General features: G+C 30.5%; 1 protein-coding gene across 1 annotated transcript in view; it reads right to left on the bottom strand.

The window, feature by feature from the left end:
• LOC116435226 (potassium channel subfamily K member 6) overlaps positions 1–23,307 on the bottom strand; it is a 139,923-nt gene that overhangs the window by 51,958 nt on the left and 64,658 nt on the right. The window lies entirely within an intron of this gene.

The raw sequence follows: 23,307 nt of genomic DNA on the forward strand, positions 1-23,307 counted from the left end.
CTTTTCAGCGGCGATGTACGTAATATCGTACTCATTTGTCAATGTGATTGCAAAAAGCAAAAGCAATTGCAGTAAGACTCCATTTATATGAATCTCCTGAGCGGTAAGTCGATTCGTTTAATCTACTCGTTCATAGAATAGGAATCCAACTACTTCTCTCCACTACCCATGGTTTTTAGCTAACGTTAATAGCAGTTCGAGTTCATAGAAGAGGGTTTCACGAAACAGTTGCTCTTAAATACATAATCATATTGGAAACCTTAGGAGTAAAATTAATTTGAATACAAATTTTAGATTATTAAATTTGCTGTTGATCTTTCAAACGGGAATAGTTTTTAATCATTTTGTTCCTGCCATTGACGAAAAGATTCCTATCCACAGTCCAAGTCTGAAATTTAAATTTTTGATATATGATATTTATGACACATATGACAAGTATATATGATACATATTATACTTTTGACACAACAGATTTTGATAAAAAGGTTTTTTTTAAAAAAAAGGGAAGATCAAATGCAACCGAAAATAATTGTTTAAAATTGGAGTATGATATTCAGATGGTAACATAATTTTTTGGTAGAGAATAACTTATTTTCTACTTTATCAATTATGGTAAACACGAAATTAAATAATGAGACAGAAGAGTTATATGGGCCATATGAACATTTTTTGTTATGAATGTTGTTTTATGATACACTCGGAAAAAACTGCAAAGAAGTGTAAAACCAACAGCCCCATGTATCGTGTGTAAAAATGTAATTTTATTCCTGATCACTAACAGACAACAAACGTTTGTGGAGAAATAACTGAAATTGGTGGATTTATAGCAGGCATAAAATGCTAATGGTTTCTTTGTTTGTACTAATTGAAGTTCTTGAATAACGCTTTTTATTTCATATCACTATTATCATTATTTATAAATTCCTTCTTTACTCCCTTATAGAAATAAGATGTCTTGAGATTTGAAGATTTAATGACTTAAACTAAATTTAATTTTAATGAAATAATTTTATTATGTTTGATGTACAAAGTACTAGCAGTACTAATAAGTATCACTCAAGCTTACGTTATGACCATAATGTTAATTAATAAATTAATGGTTTTAGCCATAGCTATGAGTTTTCTTATGTTTATGTTTGCGGTTGTTTAGTTAAGCAATTAAAATCTTCATTTCTATGAATTTCTAGCTGTAATGGAAGCAATAAGTTTTTACAATATTCTTAATATAGATACTGAATTTGAAGTCAACTTGTGGTTCTTGATTCGTAGTATGTGAAACATGTTTTTAATCATTATTATTTAATCACTAAATTAGATTTTGCAAAAAATTTGTTTTTTAAATTCAAACAAACATCTCATTCAATTCTCTCATCAAACATGTTTTTGAGATGATTATTGATAATATTGTGACACGCCACAAGTTCTTTTGCGAGAGATGAAAATAAAAAAGGATCAGTTTCCAACAATAGGGTTATTTCAGGTGAGTTGGCTCTCCGGTTGATATAATCCAATCTTATTAAAATTTGAAATATTTTCAATTTTTTTAAGTGGTACACTGAATCTTGTACAAAAACCTATTTAACTTTCTTCTTATACAGGTACATTTATTTTAATAAATATGTTTTATTTTTTGTTAGGTATCAATGATATTTATGGTGTAATAGTTTTTTTTTTAAAAACGTGAGATATCTCTCTCTGACTTACCTTATACAGAGACGATCATGATTAATAAGGAATTAATTCTGTCTAAAGCCTATTTCACAAATTCCCTCTTTGAAAATAGAATATCCTGTTTCCCGGTTATACGCGTTCGGAGTGATATAAAAAAAATACTATTTCGTTTTAACAGCTAGAAATACAGTTAAGAAGTTTCACAGATTTTAAGTTAATGAAAAAAACTTGACGCCTTTCCAATGATCAACTACATAATCAGTTGACCAATTAAGGAAACGTAATGTTTTTAAGTGTAACGTATAGATAAGAAAACTTCGAATAGCAGTTCTAGACATTTTTAGTATGTCGATAAAGAAGCCATACTCTACACTATAAAAAGTTTTAAGAATAATGTACTTTATCGACTAATCACGTCTAACTGTTAAGACATTCACAGAAGTAATTAAAAAAGTCTGGAAAAATTCAAGAATACTATTAAACAATAAAGGATTATAAAACATGTTGTCAAAAGATTACGGCGCAAAGAAAATTAATGAATATTACGTTATTCCAGGATGTTCTGGATAATGGAAAATAATTAAGTATTCTCCGCTCATTTCTTCGCGCTATAAAATATAGAGATGGTTGGCTTAATCTTTAGTTATAGTACTTTCATTTCAGTTGTTTTAATTCAAGTTTAATTCGATATTATGGTATAATTACATCTAAGAAGAGAATGTCTACAGATTGATGTTTTTTTAATGTTACAAGGATTTCATTTATCCTTATGTAAGTGTATTATCATATATTTGTTCTGAAGAATTTTTTTCCGATTTTATAACATTCCACGGTGAATATTTAGACGAATACTTTATTTATATTTTACATCACTTATATTTTTACAAGTATTTTATTTGTTAAATTATTAGAAACGTATTGTGTCAACAAATAAGATAGGTATCCTCTAACATTGTGTATACTATAAATATTTGTATACACATTTTTTATATCCCTTTGAACATATTTTATTGGCTTTATCAATTTATACATCACTCATATGTGTATACATATTTCTAAATCTTTCTTGTTTTTATATATATTACGTCATACACGGACAAATAAATAAAGCCTTTAGCAGAATTTAATAAAATTCGTTATATATTTTTTATTGGAAGTCCCGAATTTCTGTGGTACAGATTTTACATTTTTACTTATTAAGACGAATGCCGCGTATTTTACGGCAGAATATCATTTTATTATTTTCATTAATGTTACTGTCCTTACCACTTGTTAGAAAATAAATTTTTTTCCTCGACAATAAATCAGACAATAGTTATACGTACACAACACTAGACTTCTCGAGGATTTTAATTGTCATCAAAGTCTGATGTCAAGCCAATCGTCAAACGAGTAACATTTTGATATACAAATGGTAAATACTGTATTTATAAATAAATCCAATTGAAAAAATTCCCGAAAGTCAATGAAACTACAGTAAAAGACACATGCAAAGTTTCAACTCAAAGAAAATGATAACCTTTCGAACAAAGAACATTATACGACCTATATTTCCCACCGAAAGAAACGAGATCTTCCCTAAACGGAGGACACTTTAAAACAAAAATCAAATTACTCTCGAACGATTCGCAATTCCTCTTACATCCGCTGAATAATGCACGAGCGAAATTATTTTCATAGTACAACAATGCGGTCGTTCCATGCGCGAGTGTCCGCCGTATTATAAATCACCGTCCGCGAGTAATTTCCTTTCAAATTCCTCGGGGTTTCCACAGGGCGCGGCCTGTAAACGTCGAAGATCGCAATATTTCTCCGCTTTCCGTCGGAAGCTTCACCGTACCGAGAGCCACCTACCCCCGTCCTCGATTATTTTTCTCCGTATCGATGCTCGGGGCGGAGGTGCACGAGGGACGGGGGAGTGGTCGGTAGATGAAGGGGAGCCAGAAACTTATTATGCCGCGCTGCTTTCTGCCGCGGTTTATTTGAATATTGCTACGTGACCGTAATGCATGTCACCTAGCTGCGAGCTGCGGCCTGTAATGTTTGCGCCTTCATGGTCTAGATTTGCACGTGCGTATACTTACGGATGCACGTCCGCTTGGTGCGTATATTTGCGCGAGCGGCAAGGGGTCGAACTCAATAACCACGGCGAGCCGAGCAGCCACGCGATTTGTGACAGTCAATAAACCCCGTGTATTCGAAGGGAAAAGGCTTTAACCCCGCGAGCTGTCTGCTGAAGTCTTTTCTCTCTCCCTCTTATATTGTCATTCTCCCCCTCCTTGTCTCTATCTCTCTTTCTTTCTCTTTTTCTCATCATCTCTTATCCAACTATTCTTTCACTTCCTCTCGTTGTTCTGACTGCTCCTTTTCTTTTCTCCACCATTCTCTGCCTCTCTCTCCCTCAACCCCCTCTCTCTCACTCTCGCTTGTCCTTTCTTTGTTTTTCATCTTTTTTATTTCATTCAGACACTCACTCACATTCTTTTACCTTATCAGTCTACTATTATCCGTTTCTCTCTCTTTTTCACTCCCTCTCTACCTTCCACTTTATCATTCTATGATGTACTGTTTCTCTCTTTACCCCACTTTTTCATTTTTTTTCTCTATCTCTCACTTTATGTTTCCACCACCATCTGTTTCTTTCTCCCTTTCTAGTTCTGTCTTAGTCGTTCTTTCATTCATTTACTTTCTCATTGCGCCTCTCTCTCTCTCTCTCTCTCTCTCTCTATTTTTCTTCGTATCCTCGCATCGCCATGTCCGAATAATGGAGGAAGACGTCTGTCGACGCGCCTCGATCGTATCGTTTCCGTTCTCTTTCGTTCCTGATTTATCGTCCTTCCGGCCCGATCTCCGAATTGGCTATCCGTGAAAGCGGAGTATTTTTGAAATGTGCAGGGATCAAGGATCATTCGTTGGACTTTACATCGTGGAAAGACAATTGCGTGTGATATTGGATGCATTGGATATCAGGCGGCCTGCGTTTCGCGGACCGATATCACTGAAAGAGGAACAGTTTGTGTTTCGGATTTCGATGGGAATCGGAGTTCATGACACGGACGTGATACCTACGCTGTTTTAGGGATTCCGAATTTCAATATATTCTTTCTATATCGAAGTGTTGTGTTCTCGAGACGATACTGTAAGACACTGCATGAAACCGTGCGTGTCTCTATTTTAAGAGGAAATTTGTTTCTTTTGAATGCAGAATATTATTGTATATTTTCGGAGATGCTGTTTATTGCAGTGATATAGATTAGAAACACGTGAGTACTAAGAATTATGAGTACTAAGAAAATGATATAAATAGAAGAAATTGGATTACGGACAGTTATAGAGGGTGTCACTGTCTTAGGTACATATTTAAGTAAACAAATTTTCAGATATTATTTGGGAAACTATTCAAATATTACGAGAAAGATTTTCGACTTGGTATTTCTTTTCTCCTCAACGAAATTACATTACTAGATTTTTAATTTTACGTAAAAGTACAGCGTTATTAAGATATAAATTACGTCCTTTGAACGGCACAAACCACTTTTGAGTTAGGTATTGGCGTAAATTTTTCACAGACTACTGGAATATTTTTATCGACTCCGGAAGCGTTTAATTCCTCAGCGTACAATTTTTTTCTTCTATGTGAAGTATCCACGAATTAAAAATTAATTTCAAAGCTTGTTCTTATTTGCTCATCGAGGAAAAATTGATATGCTCTATTTTATTTGGAAAAAGCTTTTCCTGTATGTATAGAAAAAATAATATGCTTTTTCGGTTGAAGTAAGTTGATAACGTTCGATACTCTTCTTTGCCATGCACCAACTAAATAACTAACAGTTAAACTTCAATATATCCTGAAAAGCAATTTTCAGAATTGTTCATTTATGTTTCCCTTTTGGAATTCAGTCTTCTTCCAGGAATTTGGTTTAATTTTTGTTTAAAAATTGATGTCTGTGAAATCGGTTCCACAGAGGAAGGAAAGAACTATTAAATTAGATACACATAATATTTAACATGAATGTCATGACATGGTAAAGAAGTTTTACTTTTAAAGAAGATACAACATTGATTTCTGGTATTAGTTCTATATCTAACATAGATACTGTTAAAAATAATAAAAATGCACGCCAATGTTCAAAGCATTTATTTTTTGTTTGTAATTGATAACATTTTTTTTGTTCATATCAGCTTTTTTTCTTTTCCCTTAGAATCTTGTTATACATGAAGTCTATTCTGTTTAAAATATTTCCTTCTTCAAACATAATTTATTAAATTAATATCATACAGTTATAAGAATAAGTTATTTAAATAAATTTTGTTTAAAACATAGTTTCATCAGATACAAGTAGCAATAATTGCGTTAACCAATTGTTGTTTGTAGTTATAAATAATTTAACAGAAAGATTATCCTCTTTCTGCTGGTACAAGTAATGAACTCAAAAATATACAAAATGTGTAGTTGATTTTAAAAATATTATCTATAATTTGAAACACGTTTTATAATACAAGTATATCAGTTTTAAGATATATAATGTGGATATGAGAAATTGTTACTGTATTGAATTTGATTATAATTCAAAGAATAAATTAAAGAATAAATATCTTATTCGAACGAAGATGACCTGCAAACTTTAAAAATATATCTATCAATAGAAAAACAATTAGAAGTTTATACTAAAATAATTATTAGCAGTTGTTCCATTAAAAATTAGAAAATCATGATATTTGTACAATGATTTGAGGAAAATGTATGTTCCTTTTCAATTACATGTACAACCAGAAAATTCGGATTTATATGAAAACACACGAAGAATATTACTAAATATCCTTGAAAGGTTGCAACGGTCCATTTAATTCTGGAAAGTATTACATACACGAATATGCTTTTCAGCTGTCTGCCAAATAAAAAGAGAAACAAAATAGAAAATTTAAAGACCACTGTATTCTACATAGACTGCATGGAAAGGTTTTTTTCTTTGTAGAAAACTCGGCAGCTAGTCCGTGTCGTGCTGTCCAAATAATGTAAAACTCATAGCACTGACTTTTTACCAGTAACCTCTCCAGCACCTCCATTTTATGTCTACGTGTTTATGTTCCATGTACCTGTCACCTTGCCCCTTTTAAAAATATGTAACTGGAAACCTTTTGAGAGGCTGCTATGCATTCAGCGTGCTTCAACGGATGAGCATTCGTAAAAAAGTAATAGAACTGTTCATGAATGTTAAGTAGGTTGCTTGATGAATTATAATTTATATTGAAGTAAAAAAATGTACATATTTTTACATCATGAATACTTATATTATTTTAATATATGTAATGTAAATAATCCTCTCACGTTACACGTTCCCTTTTTCAGGTCCTATTTACTCTAATTTAATAATTATATTCGTACAGTATTCCATGGTATGTCTGACAGTTATGTTAAAATAATTTTTCTTTAACTGTCAAACTAAAATCTTTCGTGAACAGATCCATTATAATATATAAATATTGAAATTGAATTTTAACTGTAATAGTAACTTGAAGATGATAACCAATTCTATTTTTATTTATTATTTGAATATTTTGATTTATTACAATCAAAATGATTGATAATTATATTTAGAAAATGATTTGTTTAATGATATTTACGTACATGTGTTGATGTAATAGTCATTTTACTACCACCACTGTACTAGTTCCACCATTGAAAGTTTCACGTTTAATATTTCTTAATGTATTGATTATATGTAAAATAAATTATATCCAATTAAACTGTATAAACTTATACTATGGTTTGTTTTTTACAGATAATGTAATCAAATAGGGAAAGAATGTGTAGCCAGAGTATTAAACTTCGTGGAATTTCTGTATTATATACCTGCAAGTAGAATAATCTGTCATAATACCGATGTGACGAGGATTTTATATATTACTTCTTTAATAACTGGCAGCTGGTGGTGTGATATAATCGATATCACAATTTTGTTTTGTATTTACATTTTCGTTTAATTTTTCAATAAAGAAACTTGAATTTATAAGTTTCTAGATATGAAATAATCTATTTATTAAAGTTATATGTATAAATTTGGATTTTTCATTGAAACTCATGTCTAGACATGACTACCACGAACTCAATATATCAAAAGTTACTATTTTTCATAGCTAATTGATTCCACAATAAATTAAAATATTTTGTATCTAAATTTTTTAATTTTTAAAATACTTTACATTAAAATGTTTTGTATTTAAATCTTCATACGTTTGTACAATGTTTATAGATACGTAATTAAATAAATCAGTATTCAAATTTGTTTATAGTTTAACATACAAATATTTTATGTGGTCCATTTCTTTACAAATTTAATATTACAGAACAAATTAATATTACAGAATAATTATATTTGTATATTTTTTTTGTATAGAATAATTATACTTTTTGTAATACTGAAGAGTTAATAATATGTAGAAGAAGCTTGTAATAAATTTGTTTGTCTTTTTATAAATTTACATTATGTTAACAATTAATTTACGTAAGTAATGAATCTGAATAAGAATATTCAATTATAATGATTAATATATTTAAATAATTTGCAGTATCATCAATTAGTATAGGTTTATTATAAATCTTTTATAATAAGCTGAAACCTAAACAATCTAAAGGTATATATAAAGTGTAAAATCTGATATTAAACATATACTCTTTAGAGAAAATGGACGACCCTCATTTAATAATTTAACAATATTTCAAAATTTCAAAATTACGTTTACAACACTTGAAAATTCAAATTAGTCAGTTAGTACATTCGTAAGCAAAGATATTATTTATTTATTATCGTAATAACACAAAGTTCCTTTTTGTAATAGTAACAATTTACAATACGTTGTATATATTAAAACTGTCAGTTTAATATCTTTCCACTTAATCCTTGCACTAGAGTGAATATGTTAGATCGGAATAGTTTGTCTTATCATCGCTTTAGTTCAGAAGTTACATAATATTAATTTTACCACAAACTTAATACTATTAATACACGTATGCACTACGAAGATCAAAAAGTAAATTCACTTAGATATACTTTCAACGAGCAATATGTATGCTCGCGTTTTATCATCCAATAAGTTATATAACCTTTCACCAGAGTAATGGAGAACCAAAGGGACCTATAATATCAATAACCCCTTCTACTCAACCTACACTACTCTTTGCCTTACCACCCTTGCCACCCACACGTCTCACGGTTCCCACATTCTACCATTTCTGTCACGCTTGTAGCCCTTTGACTCTTACTTTGATTTACCGGATTAATTTCTTCTATACCCGCCGTTCTCTTATACTTATATAATTCTTATTTCTCGATATTTAATCGTGGAATTTGTTTAAGCGTGATCAATTCATTTTTTCTCATTTCTATTAGCATCGTGAATTTTGTTTCTTTTAATTTTCTGAATCAGTACGTCTTTTATTTCTTTGCGTTCGTTGAAACATAATAACAGCGTTTTTTTAGTATTATTATTTTGTTTTTAATACTACGCTTTTATAATTTATAAACGTCCTCATAGAGAAATTTTTGTTTTAATTCCATTTTTTAATTTCTTCCTTTCAGTGTAATGGCTTGCAAGGAAATTCGAATCAGATGAATTTATCTATTTGCATTTTACTGTAATTGGGACTTGAAAAAAGTATTCAATAGAAAATAACAGAAATTTATTGTATGTAATCTTTCATTCGCATTTGCTTTATCTTAATTTTTATTATCATATTCTAATTTATGATTAGATATTTGAGAGTTTAATCTACTGCGTATTTATTTCTTTAGTTACTCTTATCTCTTCATTAGTAACTGCAAACAGTATGAATGCTGATTTCACTTCAAATGTAATTGAGTTTAGAAATTAGATGGTTAACTGAGAATTTCTATAAATATAAATAATTTACTAAGGATATAAAATAGAATGAATTATATTTATTTAAGCTATTTACTATAATTTAGTAACTGTTAATAATAATGAGTAAAATATAATTATTAATAAATATAAGAGTCTTTAAAAAAGGAAAATCTTAGTCTGTAATATAAAATCTAATTTAACTATATGATATTAAATGTCTGAATAAATCTAATATTAACACTATTCCTACCGACACTTCACGTGTACCTATTCCTACCGCGATCAGACAAATGACTGGTCTTTAGCACAACTTATATTTTTTAATATAGAATGATAATAATAGCCAATTTGACAGTATACAATTATAGTTTCTTTTATTTAGAAGTATATAATTTACATTTTATTCGTTTTCACCGCATTTTTTACAAATAGGTTTGTCGATTGTACATTTCCCACACACGTACTTTTTACATTTTAGACAGATTTTGTTAGTCTTATTGTTTGTGCAATATCTTATTTGGCATGGTTTCCGTTCGCGTGAACCTGTACTTGTATTTGTGACGGGTGTTGCTTGATTTTCTTTGCCGAACTCTAGTTCTTTTTGATATTTATTGGCAAGTTTTTCTGCCAATTGAAATAAAAATTCCTACCTCGAAATTTCTTCTCCCGTGGATTCTTTATATAAAATCCATGCATTTATTCCAGCTAAATCTAGGACATTGAAAAATACCTGTAAAGGCCATCTCCGACATTTAGATTTTACCTATTTTACCGAGGCCGATAGGCGAGCGAGAACTGTAAACAGTTTGAAGTACTGTACAGCAGTTCCTGAAAGGCACTTTTTGGCTAAAATCATGCCACAACTGCATTACCTTTCGTTTGTAACGACTTTATAGTTTCGGAATTGAGTCTTTGAGAGAATACTATTACAAAAAGATATAAATCGTTCTACCGGTCAAATGACCGGTCGTGGTAGGTAAGAGAGACTACAAATTTTTCTCAGAAAATAAACAATAAAAAAAGCAGTGAATATTGAAAAATGTTTTATATATATATTTTAGGAAAATTCGTGAAGTATAAAGGCGATTCAATTACGTTGTCTGTAGGAAATTCTAATCGGAATTTTAAAAACAGTCATTTGACTGCTCGCGGTAGGAATAGTGTTAAAACTACGTAGTATTATAACAAGCAGCTTTGCTGTTTTTTTCTGCATTCGCAGTGTACCTACTAATGATAGTGCTTTCAAGCATCACACTTAGATTGTGAACTTTATCTACATTTAAATCTTGGTAACCTACTTAGCAGAAGTAAAAATTGAATAGGCTAATGATTTCCTAATTCATTACTTTAAATGCAGTACTTTACTTAAAATACTCATAGCATCGAGAATTAAACAGAGACCTGACGAAAGTCGGTTTTTGATATTTTATTATATATTGGATATTTAAGTATATCATAAGTGTATGCACATTTATTCTAGATTTGTAATAGGATTGTGGAATATAATTTCTCAAATTTGACTACTAACGTCTTATACTTAAAAAAAATTACCAAAAAAGTAAATTGATTTATAGAAAAATACTTAAACGACAATTTTTAAACGTGTATATATGTATACATTTTCTTTTATATCAATTTCTTAAAAAATTTCATAATATTATTAGTATTCCAAGCACATGAACAATGTAATATTTCAAGAAAATTTATGATTAATTTTAAAATATTTATTATAATATAAAATTTCCTTATCTTAAACCCAAAAACACAGAGACAGTTAAGTAGATTACATTTCATTGTTTAATTATTTTTTATTAAATACGGAAACTATAGATATAACGTTTGAATATTATCAAACTTTTCTCACTTTTTCATTTTTATTAAATTGATCATGCGACAAATTTTACTGAAATAATATAGTAGTCATTTGCATTCTTACATTTTTCAACTTCTAAGTCAATTACATTGTTTATCAACAGTTTCCCGTTTATTTTTAATTATATGAACGTGTTGTACAAATCCCTTTATACAAATAAAAATTGGGTAGAATGTATATTTTCTGATTTTTGAACCTACAGTAGAAGTAGACACACAGTGATGTTATCAGAAATTGTTCAACGTTAGCTTCATTCTATACGATTACAGTGTAGGCTGATGTCGTGAATGGAAATGGGTCATGTAGTAGACCGTTGGGTGTTTCCTAAAACGAGCTCCGTGGATTGACATTAATTTTTATGGAAATTCTGGAGCGCGACCCCCAGTTAGCTAGTTGCCTCAGCGTGATGTGGTAGGGAAACTGGGAACGTCGAATACATGTCATTTTCTTGTTCGCTTATTTTTCTGTGATCGCCTGCCACCGATAAATCTTTCAAGCTTTCAAGCAACGTTATAATATTTTATATATTTACAGTTGCACATGTACGTATATACGTTACGACACGAAATAAAATTTTATGGGTCACGCAAGATTGGACCATTTTACAGCTGCTGGCTTTGCAGACTGAGATTTCTAGATAATTAGATTACGCAAATTGTGACCAGAATGTTTTCTTACTGTTACTGGAAATAATTTAGTAGGAAATCAAAAACTGTTTATGACAGATTTTTTTACTATTATTTAGAAATCTGCAAATTAATTGTATGAAGATGATTAATATTTTGTACCAAAATTTGTTCATAAATTATTTACATATAATATGTTCTGTGAAGGAAAAAGAAAGAAACGTTTGATAATAAAGGATTAAAAAGAAATTTAATTATGTCTAAAGATAGAACTTTAGTATAAAGTGAATCGATTATAAATTTAAATTATTGTAAAATGTTTCGAATATGGAAATAGAGAAGCAATATGGCAGATGGTTTTGGAAAGGGGCGAGGTGGTTATAAAGAATCTACAAAAAAGATGTCAAATAAATTACGTATAAAGAGTTATTAAGCTAGTCTCCAGAGATTTATCAACGACTGATTCATTGAAGTCACGTTTAGGCAGAAACCTCAACAATAATAATAAAAATTTCAATAATCTACATTTACTACAGCTTATGAAAAATATTTCTTTCTTTCTAATCTTCCTTAGAAACTCTTTCTTAGAAAATTTGTTGAGAAAATCTGTCTTAAAAAAGATTTATTTCTTTTTAAACCTTTCTAATTTATAATTACTGTAGCTTATTAAAACTATTTACCTTTGTTCTATTAAAGTAAGAAGGTCCGCTAGCACTAGTGTCGGCCACAATCCTGTTGAGAATTTCAATGGCACGGTGTACAGGGTGCCCGGAATTGGACCTACCAACTCCACATCTGGTAAGGTCACTAACTAACAAAGCTTGCTTTGTAAGCTTGCTTCAACGTGTGTTTATGATAAGTCAACTACACTAGTGGACACCCGGTGGAACGACTAGGGAATAAACGTAGGATTTAATCCTCTATACACTAAATTATTTTCACTAGAAAGTAAACTAGAGAACAGAAAGTTTCTACATATGAAATATTAAAGAATACGTTATGTAGAAATATATTCTACAACTATTACAACATAAATACCTTAAATAATTTAGTACTTCGCAATAAATAACGGAAATAAATACATTAAAAATAAGAATCTTGGTACATTCGATTTATAACAGAATTTCTATAAGTAGTAGTACCTATAGAATACCAAGGGTTAAAATACTACATAAATATTTTGATATTTAAAATGTTTATAACGCATATGGACATTTATTTTTTTAACTACAAAAATAAAATTCCATACTAACGAAATTAATATCACATATTAATTGTTGTATGGTAATAGTTTATCGTTAATACTAAAATTTTCAAATTTTTATTTTCTCCACTTGACGAATTTCTTATTAAACCTACCCTATCAATAAATTATTTCACTCTCCCCATTATTAAAAGCTTTGAAGTTATATTTAGCTAATGAACATTACACAGTCATTTAGTTGCTTATATACAGGATATTCGTTGATCTATTTATTAACCCTTTGCACTCGAATGTCATGCTTTATTTATGGTATTTTAAAATCACCACACTTTAAAAGATTTAAAAAATTAAATCTTAATAATAATAATGAATAAGATAAATATAAAACGTTGAAAATAACAACTTTGAAAATAAATCGAGTGCCAAGGGTTAAAAGACTTCCCACTACTAATTTGAACATGATCCCTCGATGAGGTTGTCAATCAGAATTCCGAAAGGCAGACAGGGGACAAAGGGCACTGCCGGTGTTTACAGAGCGGTAGGGTAAAACCTCTATCCAGCAGGCAGAGCTGTCAGTTCCGGAGGCGTTCCCGGTGCAAGGATATTGGATTGTCTTGTTACACACCGTCCTTTCTCTTCCAACGTTCGGTTCAGGTGTCGAGATTCTAAGCTTCACCTACAATCTATACGAGGAAAAGTGATACGGTGTGCTCGCAGTTTGCCTTCGCCTTGTACCCCCTGTAGCCGGTCGATGGAAGGAGAATCGGTGCTGTCAGATCTGGAATTGCTTTGGGGATCTTTCAAGGAATTCCGGGTGTCCATGCAACGCTCGTATCGTTTCCTGCCAGAGTGAATGGTTGCTACGAATCGGCACAATTATCGTTGCTAAATATTGACGTTTTCTTTAACTGCGTAAGTTCAGATGCAGCTGGTTACTTTGAAAAGTAACTTTCCTGCTATATATGTGTTCGACTTAGGGAACAGTTATGTAGCTATATCTTTTATGTAAATTTAATCCGTCGTCGGTAGGGTGGTTTTTTATTAATATGGCTGGCAATATGGATCTTTTATGGCTTGATTTTTTATTGCTGTGAGTTCTTTAAAAGTTTAACAAAATTCTAAGTACTTATTATAATCTCTAATTTAAAGTAGATATGATACTTTAGCTAAATATTTTTATTATTTTGAAATAAAAATTAAAAATCCTGGTGAAGTTCTATAGAATTCTTATTGACATTGTTACTCTCTTTATTCTCTTAATAGTAACGTAATTTACATAATATACTTGTTTTGTATTTCAGACATTTCGTCATAAATTAAAAAAGTTAAAACGATCATAACTCATCGATCTATATTAGTATTCTATATTTTTAATTAATGCAAGCGATACTTAACGTTTGTACCCTTCGCATAAACAGTTAAAATTCCGTTAAAGAAGCTGTTCATTTTTAAGCAAATATTTATTTAATATTGAACTTTAAATTACTACAAATATTTCTTAACCTTCAAGTATGGACGTGCGATCTCACAGACCTCTATACAAAATATTATGAATTTTGAAACCAATGAAACGTTATATAGTTGACATTATTACCATGTAGAGATATTTAATAAGCAAGAACAAATAGATGCAATAGATTTTTTAATTATTTGCTACAAACGAGAATATTTGACATTAATCGATCATTTCCAGACTTCCATACTTAACCCTTAGGGGCACGCAATTTTAAAGAAATAAAAAACTCGGCCTGCACGATAATAGTATAAAAGTATAAATAATTTCAATTAAGTTTGGTGGGTTAAAAAATATTGCACCATGCATTAACTGTCAACAAAAGTGGAATAATTTTAAACCCACCTAACTCCAAAGTGTTAAATGTTGACCCCTTACCTTATGATTTATTTCGTAAGCATGATTGATACAACTTCTTCATCGTTAATAATTTATTACGAAAAGAAAGAATGTTGATTCTTATTTTACGTCTACGTTTATTTTAAAGGTTAACGATTTCTAATAGAAAGCTAATATTTAATTCATATTTTTAATATATAAATAACATTTAGATTTTTTAAATTCGGTTTAAAATTTTCATCACGAGTCTGACACGATATTGTAGGTCAAAGGGTTAAACTTTAAGAAATTCCATAATAAACTCTACTTGCAACAAAAAATGTTGACCGTCAACTTTTTTTTACTACAACATATACATATTGGCTTCAGTATACCCAGTGCGAATAGTATTTTCGTGTACCCCGAGCATTGCTCAAATTTGCCCCATACTTTCGCGTGTACGTTATTTTTGCCATTTATTGGCGAACCGTGTGCATTGTTCAACAGCAAATTTAAATTTACACGGTTGCAACGCATGGAGCAGACGGCCGTCCGTGTCAGTAGAATATTCGCAGTGTGCAGCTGCGTCTGGGACTGCAAATGCAACGTTCGCGGCCCGAAACCATCAAGCCGGCGGATGAAACGGTGACGGCGCGATCGTTCCAACAAATAATAAATAAATAATATTACGATCAGCGCCCCATACATAGCTATTCGCGATCTATTTTCTTCGGACCAATAACTCTACTCGAGGATTCTGTGAGGGATGACGGTCGACATTCGTTTGTAATCCGGTCACGGTGTCAACCATCGATTTTCCTCGATACACGTACCTACCGCACGCATACGTGCGCACATGTCTCTGGCTACATGCAACTCGTTGCGTCGAACGGCACGCAAATATTATATGAGTGTAGTTCGGGTATTCCCGCTTAAATGTTTTCGCGTTGACGGTCAGTCAACCGTGTTTTGGACAGTTTTATTCCTGACGGATCTGGGTCACGTTGCATTGAAGGCAACGACAATTTCAGTTACACAGACGGCTAAGATGGTTTCCTCTTTTTTTACATTAATCCATGCGAATGTTGATTTTAGTGAGATCGTGTCGTGGAAATGTATCCAATCAAACGGGTACAATAATCCTGGAAAGTAGTATAATTCAATTTTTGTCTCATGCGAATGAAAAATTATGTAACGCGAAGTTGTTGAATATTAAACTGTCTATATAAATGAACAAGTCTGCGATTTTTAATCATCTGTAGATGACTTTGAAGTCGCATATTATATGTGTGGCGTAGAATATTAGAAGTATAACTCTAATTTTTGAGTTTTCGAGAAAAAGATAGGAATTAATTTCTAATTTTTGAATAATTTTTTATAATAATCACTGTTTTATCGATTATAATCAGGGATTGAAAACAGTTACGATGCCGGTTTTGGTTCTTGAAACAGTTATGAAGAATCGATATAAGTCATAACTGTTATTCGGTATATCGATTCCGGTTCTTCAAAAACGGTAATATAACTGTTATTTTTCGGTTGTTCATTTCGGTTCTTTATAATTGATTCAAGAACCGACAAATAACATTTATAGAACTGTTTAAGCATGGAAACTGAAACCGATATACCGAATAACAATTATGACTTACTTCGGTTCTTCATAACTGTTTTAGTCGGAACCTAAACGGGATACCTAATTACATATAAATTATATTGTTTATTCATAATATTTAATTCAAATATTACCATAATTCATAAAATAAATGTGTTGTATTTATTCAAAATTTCATTCATATAACAATAAATAAATGACAAAGACTAAAACTTTGATTCATCAACAAGTTTCTCAGAATAGCAATATCTTATCAAACTATGTATAATTTAACCACTAGAAAAAAACATGTTCAAAAGGAAATATTAACATTTTCGCTATTCACTTGTTCAACTTTGTTTTGAATTTTACTTTAAAATTGAACTCTTACAGATCACCATTGATCCTAAATTATGTATATTGGTTCGTTCAATTCAGTTCGTTGGCAGAACTGCGTTATCTTATGTCGATATGAGTTCATCATATCGTATGATTCTCTGTACAAAACACGAAGCGAAATTGATCGAAGCAATATTTTGAATAAAAAGCGATAAAAACTGTTAAACAAACAATTCCTAAGGAAAGTTACAATTTTTTAAATATATTTTAATGGAGAATAATTTGTCTTTATCTCTTTGCCTACTGATGATGTCTAAAGGCACTTTAAACATTTGCTTTCGAAGTATTGTTGCCTATAGGCGCTTAACTTACAATTAGATTTGTTGTTTGAAATAAAGATTACTGATATATTTTTAAAATGTGTGTTCACAATTCAGTACAGAATACGCATAAATAAATATAAATAATTATATAAACAAAAATATAAATAAATATATAAAAATAGATAAAATAGATATACAGTGTTAAAATTTGGTATTTTGATTATTTCAATACTCTCTGAGATACATGTACATTGATGAAAAATTTCATCGTTCTGTGTTGGTCACGTTTGAACTCCTACCGTATTCCATGTGCGGTATATACAAAAGTCTGCCGCAGTGAAAGGGTTAAAAGCAACTAAATTCAAAGAATATTTTAAGTTTCATAAATATAAGAGGTTTTAATAAAGTTTGTCAATACCGGCCTACTACACATTATTATTCAAGTCATTATTCAAGTGTTAGACCCATTTTCATCAAGAAAACATTTCCAGTCAGTTAGACATGTTTTTATAGTCTAAATACGATTCATTACGAAATCCTGATTTTCATTAGTGTGTCTACTTCCACTATTGCCTCCGTGTGTGCATCGCGTGTATTATTGATGACAGCACGACCGTTCTCAGATTACGGTCATCAGTCAGTATCAAAGGCAACATTGTAAACGCTTTGCTTTCTGCGAATAATCGAAGTAAACTAAACTGAAATTTTTTCCATTATTCATAATATTATAGTAGAAACATCGTTGATGGAATGTAGAAGTTTTTCTGTTGTGAATGAATTCAAACAAATCATAAATAGATAAATAACATGCGTCAGGTAAACAATAAAATATTTCAGAATAAATTTTACCCCTGGTATTTGACGAATCGGAAAAGTTTTTAGCCCAATGATTTCCAGTTTTTAAAAAAGTCAAAGGAGAAATAAGTAAAGAAACTAAAATATTTACGTGCGTTAGAAGCAACACGTACGCAAGAACTTTTACTATGGGTCATAACTGATTCAACGTTCACCTTGTACAAAGTAGCATATTGTTGCAGGCATCTACATATAATGGAAAGAATCATGCATGTTGTAATAATTTTATTGAAAATGTGGATTCTATTTGTATAAATGAAATATATTTTCGTCTAAGATAATCATGAAATATTGTAACATAATTTATTTTAAAACATTTTTAATACTTGTTTTTGGTTTTACTATAAGTGGTCAACTGCTAATTAACATATGGACAATTACTAGGTCTCTCGTTTTAAAGGATGGTCAATTTATGGTACAGGTATTGAATTTTCACAAATATCTAGAAGAATTTGGATAGTATAACTATTTCAAAAAAGTCTGCTTTGTTACATAATGTAAGAAGTTCAAACAGTATTTTCATGTGTATAGTCTCTCAATTTAATAAAGGTGCAAGCGTTTACCATTATTTACGTAGAACATTTTTCTTAACTGGTCAACTATTGGTTCTGTTACCTTAACCAACTTAATAATTATTTTCTAAATTTCATTATCAACATACCAAAATTCCACTATTCCACTTGTGATATTAGCAGAAGCGTTCTATTTATCAGCGTCATAATACTTTGCGCGCTAAATCAACAGTAATTTATTCGCTATTCCATCCGTTCGGGTTTTACATTCGCGGGAACGAGGGCAATTTACTTTTCACAAGCGGCACAAGTCGCTCGACTTCGACGAAATGCATATGTAACGTTTTCACTCGCGAAACAGCCCTTGAATGTGGATTCGTGTCCAATTGCAGAATCGAATAAGCTATTTTCGAAAAGGGAAAGTACCGTGAAATCAGTCGGGGTCCGATGTGTATCGCCAAAGAGTACGTGACATGCGGCAAAGGAAATAAGCGATCTTTTGTATAAACAGACGAGCTTAGAGAGGTTTTGAAAGTTTTTGGCAGCGCCCGCGAGAAAAGCCTCCGAGAGGCGTTATATCGTTTGCCCTTCTTACCCTCGCGAGAACTCTTTGAAAATTGGCATCAAAGTTAACGATTTCCGTTACTTTGTGCCCTCCCATTGAATCTAGCGAGCTTCTGTCGATTCTAAGGATGCACAGGGGCACGGCCGAAGCCTTAGAATCGGGAAGGTGGTGCCTGGCTTTGATAGCTGGTAAGGTGAAAAATATTTCTCTTGGTAACGGCCATTGGTAGAGATGTGCTGCCTTCCCCTTTTTCTTTCTCTACATGAACCGTATATCTTTTATCATTCTCCTTCGTTCTCAGAGAAAATGACGGTGGGAATTTGAAAGACTGTCAAAAATATCCACTGCTATTGTTATGTCTACCTACACAGTGGTTACACAAATGGGCAAAGAAAAATGCTTTGAGGGGGTGCTTCTATAATAAGTTATATTGGCAGTTATTAAGTCTGAGTAAATTCCTCATTTCGTATTATAGCGCCTATAAATATTCAATCGTTTACATTTTGTTGAAGATACTTTTGAGCGTTTTAAAAATATATTTTTGAAATAAAACATTCTACTCTTTTTTACCATGTATAACTCATGTGATCGTATAAAGTTGGCGATTGACAATACTGTTAATTTTCAACGTTAATTATTGCAAAAACAGTGATAATAACAAGGGTTCAACGAAAGATGTATTGTTAGTATGTAAAATTAAAAGAATCAAATCAAAAAAGGATTAAGAAAAGAAATTAGAAAGAACGAAATTTAATAATGTAATTTAAAATTCTAACCATAAGTATCAATTGTATAAATACATGACAAATATGTTTATGAATAATTACATTACAAATAAGTAGGGAATATTGAAATTAATAAATTAACTTATATTAATTATATGAATATTATAAATGGACGTTTTAAAAGTTTTTCGAATATAAACTAGTAAAGTACTAAGCTAGTACTAAAAAATACACAGTTTTAAAATAAATCAATATTTTAAATACTTATTACAACATTTCTAACTACTAACGTACATTAATTTATATTATTACATAATTTTTAAATGCAAGTATCCAAATATTTATAATAATTATTGCATATACTACTTTTTCGAAACATTAAACATCTTTGTTTATACTATGTAGTATTACGAACTAGTAGTGCGAACACCTTTTGAAAATAGTAATTAGAGTACGATAATCGTATCATTCGTTGTTGGAATCAAAACCAGTGAATAATGTTCTGGTCGAGACAAATTATCTGAATAGTCGAGTTTAGAGGCCTACGCTATCATTATCACGAGACAGAATTTATGCAGGCAATCGAATCGAGACGACACGGTAGGGGGGATGTACCTACCTATAATTAATATATGCTGAGTATCGCTTGTTGAACCTACTGAGCGGTTGATTATGCTTGTTACTGTCGCAGCATAGACTCTGCGACAGAACAATGTTAGGCAAGCACTGCCTGTCTACACGTATACGTATTTACCGAATAGCGTGAATATATTCAAGTAATGAATCATTTAAACCTGGAAATACATGGTCATTATTAATTTACTTGAGAAAAGAAAAAGAAAGGATATACTAACTTCAAACATTTTTATGTTGATGAGAGAAGCTATTAACTCGTTATCTTATGATTATTTTCGCGAAAGCAAAGAAGAATTCTTAATTTTTCTACATCCACGTCTGTTTCATAACAATTGATAACAGATAAATAGTATTTAATTTGAATCCAAAATAATCGAGTAGGGTTTAGTTTTTTTAATTTGGATTTGAGAATTTTCTCAGGAGTCTGACTCGACATTGTATGGCAAGGAGTTAAAACTAAATTTACTATTTGGTTTACTATACATTATTTGGTAAATGTCGATTTTTATTGATACAATTGTGTAATTCGTGTGAATATGTATTCTAATTGTCCGTTTTTGCAAGATCTAAATGAACGAACATAAATTTTTCTAGGAACAACAGAGTAAACTGTACAACAAATATGTGTAAACATAGTATTAAAATTACTATACAATGTTTCATCCCCTTAATACTGAATTCTTACTTCAATTTAACGAAAGATTACGATAACATTTTTTAAATCATTTTTTGAAGGTTTTTGAATCTTTAACATAGTATGAAATACTTTTTTCAAATTAAAGAAAGAGAAGTGCAACGTGAAATAAAAAATGTTTCTCCTGTGAATACCTATTGCCAGTTATAACAAAGGGGGAAATCAGATCATAATTATAGTTCTAAATTGTATTTTCTTCCAGACTTTTTCTCCCACATTTCATTTTCATCAGTTACAAGTTGAATGTAACAAGAAATTGAATTTTATAGCCATTTTTTCCGTTCTAGCGTTCAAATATAGTTCTTCTAAACGACGTTACAATTGTATATATGTCAAATGGATACGACAACAGTATGATGTATGAAATTTTATGCATCAGAAAGAATTTTACGTGTTCAGTATAAATGTAAAAAAGTATTCGGTCAGATGTTTCATTAATTTTTGATGTTACGATTAAATTGTTAATACTGATAGTACCAAATGGGTTAAAACAATCTATTTTTGATTTCTTCGTTAAAAGATAATGAACTTATAAAGTGTTCTTGAAGGAAATAATTAAGCTAATTGGTTTAGACATATATTTGCTACGATGAAAGATAAACTAAATTTCACTAATACATTTATAATTTCTTTAAAAGATTCTAAATTACTCATTTTAACTACTTGGAACTGTTATGATTAAACATTGATAATGTTATAATTATTGTTATAAAAATATTTAATATATATAAATGTTGATAGCAATCTCATTAGTCGAAAATATGACTTGTGATTATTGATACGCAACGGATTGATTTGTTAGATACAATATTCTTCTACGTAAAGCTTTACTTAAATACTAAATATTTACATACTTCCATGTTCATATCTTTTATTTAATATTATTTAATTTAATAGTGCAATAATTATTTGTCAATTACGTTAAGACGTTAACGATATCGGTATGCTAAACAAAAATACTTAGAATAGTTAAAAAATAGTATATAGAAAATAATTACACAGTTATAATTGATGTTCCGCCGAGATTATGAATCTTTTATGATCGGGCTTAATCTTTCACTATTGTGATTTTTGCAAAAATTTGAAGAAATCCAATTTCTTTCCTTTGGTAATTTTCTAATTTAATAAAAATAACACGCCAGCTAAATCATTATATCATTTTTCAATAACAATTAGAAATTCCATTCAAGTGATAAAGAAATGAGGTTTTCGTCAGGACTTTAATGGTCCATTTTGTCGGTGGAAAGTTAATTATGCATACACAATCGTATGATATAATAGCACGGTCACATGTTTAAAGGTAAAATAATTTTTCTCGCGATGTCAAAGGAATTTTCTCGGATATTCAATTTCCCAGGCGTCGCGTATTCAACGGAATATTTGCTCCATAAATAATCAGGAAACGACGCGACAGCGCATGGAAAGCTTACAGGTTCTTACTATCAACATTTAATCTCCACGTCCATAATTCAGCTTGTGTGTAAATAATACTGTGACAAGTTATATATTTCATATAATGTTTAACCGTTCTTTCATTGCTTTTAAACGTGTAATAAAGCGCAGAAACCAGATACGTGTGAAAATAAACAGGTACTAATTTAAATATGCTCCGAAAAATGAGAAAGAATATTTTCATTGCGTCTTTTCGCATAGAAAGATTAAGGAAGGTATAGATAATTAAACCATATTTACTAGTGCATATTTAAATGCCTATATTTTAAATGATGCGACGAAGATATAGAGTGAATACTTCATACTGGTAGATTTTTCTATGTATAGTTTATAATATTATTTCTCTGAGTCTATTTTAATTTATGTGAATTAACCTTTAACTTTATGAACTGTTTATTTATATGTATTATATATGTTAAATATGTTGTGTATGTGATAGAAAACATAATAAATTAACAAATAAGTAAATATAGTAACATATATAGAAAAATAAAAAAATGTATGATAACGTTAACAAATATAATAACGCCGAAACTTAATAAAAACT

This window comes from Nomia melanderi, chromosome 11 (genome assembly GCF_051020985.1).
Source record: "Nomia melanderi isolate GNS246 chromosome 11, iyNomMela1, whole genome shotgun sequence".
Lineage (NCBI taxonomy): Eukaryota > Metazoa > Arthropoda > Insecta > Hymenoptera > Halictidae > Nomia > Nomia melanderi.